Below are 4460 nucleotides of genomic sequence, written 5' to 3'. Positions count from 1 at the left end.
ACCACATTTTTTTAAATAACCCTGCAAAAATGCCTTTAAAAATATTACAGAGAAAACCTCAACATATCTAAGCATGTATGCAAATATTTCTGTAGATCAAACATCTAAAAACGAAATGCTGGCCCAAAAAGAATGTCCATTTAAAATGGAAAGACCACCCACTTTCTTCCAAAGAGCCTTAATCCACATCCCCACACACAAGGTAAGAATGCCTGTTTTCCCATATGCTCACCAATACTGGATATTATCAACTTCTAAATTAAAACAGAGATCAGCACAATAATTTCTGTGCACATGATTGTGCACTCTGTGTCTTGATTCATTTGTGTTGCTATTAAAAAAAAACCAAAACCTGAGGCTGGGTAAGTCACAAAGAGAAGGTTTATTTGGCTCACAGTTCTTCAGGTTGTACAAAAAGCATGGCACCAGCATCTGCTTCTGGTGAGGCCTCAGGCTGCTTCCACTGATGGCAAAAGTTGAAGGGGAACTGACATGTGCAGAGATCACAAGGCAATAGATAAAAAGCAAGAGACAGAGGGCAGGTGTCAGGCTCTTTTTAACAACCAATTCTCAAGGGAACGAATAAAGCCAAAACTCACTCATTACGTCAAGGATGGCACCCATTAGACCCCACCTCCAACACTGGGGATCAAGTTTTGACATGAAATGTGGGGGGACAAATATCCAAACCATAGCATGTTGTCTCCTAATGCCTGGGAAATGCAAAAAAAGACAAAGACAAAACAATAAACAGAAAACAGACGCTGCAGACCTATCAATTAGAAGAATCTCCTCTTCCTTTTTCTTTTTCGTTTTTTTTTTTTGCATAGTATGCCACAGTGCATACTATATTTTTTTAATCCAGTCTGCTATTCATGGGCATTTAGGTTGACTCCATGTCTTTGCTATTGTTAATAGTGTTGCAATCAACTATGTGTTCTTGTGTCTTTATGATAGAAGATTACATTTCTTTGGGTATATACCCAGAAGTGGGATTGCTGCATCGAATGGTAGTCCTGTTTTTAGATATTTGAGGAATTGCCACACTGTTTTCCGCAATGGCTGAACTAATTTACACTCCCACCAACAGTGCATTATAAGCATTCCTTTTTCTCTACAACTTAACCAACACCTGTTACTTTTTGAGTTTTTAATAATAGCTATTCTGATTGGTGTGAGATGGTATCTCACTGTGTGTTTTTTTCTTTTTTTTTTTTTTAAAGGAAAAAAGAGAAAGAGGAAGGGGGAGAGAGAACAGGAATGTTGCTCTGTTGCCCAGGCCGGAATGCAATCCAAAAATAGATATTAAAAACCTCTTTTATGCCAATAATTGTACTTATCAGTGGATACAGGGAGGAGTAAGGGAAGAAAATAACAAACGAACAGCCAACCAATATTTCATTTAAGTCTGTGAAATGCTATGCAAATGCTGAAGAGTGATTTACTTCCAATTATGTGGTCACTTTCAAAATAGGTGTAATGTGATACTGAGAAAAATGTATGTTCTGTGGACCTGGGGTGAAGAATTCTACAGATATTCACTGAATTTACTTGTGGTAGGTCTGAGATCAAATCATAAATGTCCCTGTTAATTTTCTATCTCACTGATCTGTCGAATATTAACAATGTTGTGTCAAAGTCTCCCGCTATTATTGTGTGGGAGTCCAAGTCTCTTTATAAGTCATTAAGAACTTGTCTTACATATCTGGGTGTTCCTATATTGGGTGCATATATATTTATGATCATCGACTCCTGTTGTTGCATTGATCCTTTTACCATTATGTAATGTCCTTCTTTGTTTGTTTTAGTCTTTGTTACTATTAAAGTCTATTTTGTCAGAGATGAAAGTTACAGCTCCTGTTTTGTTTTGTTGCTCTCCATTTGATTGGTAAGTCTTCCACCAAAGCTTTGTTTTGAGTCTTTGTGTGTCCTTGCTTATGAGATGGATCTGAATACAGTGTACCAATGGGTTTTGACTTTTTATTCCATTTTCCTTTCTGTGTCTTTGATTGGGGCATTTAATCCATTTAAATTTAGGTTTAATATTGATATTTGTGAGTTTAATATTGTTGTTTAATGTTAGCTGGCTACTTAGCCCATTAGTTGATTCTTCATTATGGAGATACTCTTTATCTTTTGGTAAGTTTTTGGGATGACCGATACTGGTTGTTCTGTTCTGTGTATAGCGCTTCTTTCAGAAGCTCTTGTAAAGCAGGCCTGGTGGTGGTGAAATCTCTGAGTGCTTGCTTGTTAGTGAAAATTTTTATTTTTCCTTCATTTATAAAGCTCAGTTTGGCTGGATATGAGATTCTGGGTTGAAAATTATTTTCTTTGAGGATATTGAATATTGACCCCCACTCTCTTCTAGTTTGTAGGGTTTCTGCTGAGAGATCTGCTGTGAATCTGATAGGCTTCCCTTTATAGGTAACCTGACCCTTCTCTCTAGCTTCCCTTAGAATTTTTCTCCTTAATTTCAACCCTAGTGAATCTAACGATTATGTGTTTTGGAGTTGCTCTACTTGAGGAATCTTTGTGGTGTTCTCTATATTGCCTGGAGTTGAATATTGTCCTGCCTTACTAGGTTAGGAAAGTTTTCCTGAATAGTATCCTGAAGAATATTTTCCAGCTTGGATTCATTCTCTTCATAACATTCAGGTACACCTATCAAACGTAAATTTGGTTTTTTCACAACATAGTCCCATATTTCTTGGAGACTTAGCTCATTCCTTTTTACTCTTTCTTCTCCAATCTTGTCTGCTCGTTTCATTTCATTAAGTTGGTCTTTAACCTCTGATATCCTTTCTTCTGCTTGACCAATTCGACTGTTAAAACCTGAGCATACTTCAAGGAGTTCTCGCATTGTATTCTTCAGTTCCATTAATTCATTTATATTCCTCTCTAAATTGTCTATTCTCGTTAGGATTTCGTCAAACCTTTTTTCAAAGTTCTTAGTTTCTTTGCATTGGGCTAGAACATGTTATTTTAACTCACAGAAGCTTCTTATCATTCACCTTCTGAAGCCTACTTCCATTAATGGAATGCACTCATTCTCCATCAGTCCTCGTTCCATTGGTGATGAGGAACTGTGGTCCCCTGTAGAGGGAGAGGCATTCTGATTTTGGGTATTCTCAGTCTTTTTAGGCTGAGAGGTTTCTTCCCATCATTATAAATTTTTCCACCTGTCGTCTTTGTAATTACCGACTTTCTAATTAGGTCTCTGAGCGGACGTCCAACTTGTTGATTCCCAGCACCAGAATCTGAGCAACCCACTGCGCTGGCTAAAACAGCGGCATTAAGATTGGTGGTGCTTTTCTGCCTGGGAATCTCCAGTCTGGCTTCCTTCTTGAGTCTGTCCTTCAATCAGCTGAATAGGCGACTCTGCCTTCCTGGAGCTCCAAATGTTGACCAAAAGGGGACCCAGTCCCATTTACTCTGCACCAAGAACCGCCGAGCTGAGGTGCCGGCAAAACCGCTGCGCTGGCCACAAGAGTCACGCCGGCAACCCGTGGGGCTCCTCCGCTGGGAATCTCCTGGTACACGAGCAACAAAAATTCATCTGAAAGTGTGGCATCCTCTCGTTCTCTGTGCTTTAACTGGGAGCTACAATCTTGAGCTGCTAGTAATCAGCCATCTTGGAACTCTCTCCTCTTTCTTATTTGTACATACCATTACATATGTAGTAAAGATCATTTGCCTATTGTGTAATCATATAGCAGAAACTCCAGGATAATTTACTGAAAACTTTTAAATTACCAAAAGAGTATACCAACTTGGTCATGCACAAGATAAATGTATAGACTTCAGTGGTTCACTTATATGCCATCCATGATCAGGTCAGGGGAAATGCTCTTGTTTAAATTGTTACTAAAATTTAGAAATAACCATAACTCAAAAAAGGGTTTTAATAAAATAGTATAGAAAGGGCTTGAATAAATGGAGAATCTTCTCATTTTCCTTAATGAGATGACTAAACATTGTAAATACATCAATTTATCCAAGAAATTTGTATGCTAATGTCATGCTAATCCTTCCCACTCCAAAGTCTCAAAGTTAAAAAAATTACTTTGGGTATTAAACAGTTATTCTATTCTAACATTCACCTAGAAGAATAAAGATGGAAAATTAGAAATGAACAGTAGGGAAAAATAGATTTACAAATAATATCCAGAAATTGGCTATAAATACATAAATAAAATTATGTTTTCCCCCGAATGTCAATAATAATCAAATTCCATGTGGATTAGTTAAATCATTATATAAATAAAAGTTTAGAATAAAATAATAGCTATTTTATTTAACTAGTTCATCAATGGAAAAGTACTTCTAAGAATGGAAGTGGTGTCAGAAATCACAAAGGGAAAATCTAGATTTGATTATAGAGGAAAACAAAACCCTGTTTATTAATGAAACATCATAACAAAATTTAAAAGGCAATAAAAGAATGAGAGAAAATTGCTCAC

Source organism: Callithrix jacchus, chromosome 4 (genome assembly GCF_049354715.1).
Source record: "Callithrix jacchus isolate 240 chromosome 4, calJac240_pri, whole genome shotgun sequence".
Classification (NCBI taxonomy): Eukaryota; Metazoa; Chordata; class Mammalia; order Primates; family Cebidae; genus Callithrix; species Callithrix jacchus.
The sequence above is the reverse complement of the archived record's forward strand: the minus strand, read 5'-3'. Positions refer to the sequence as shown.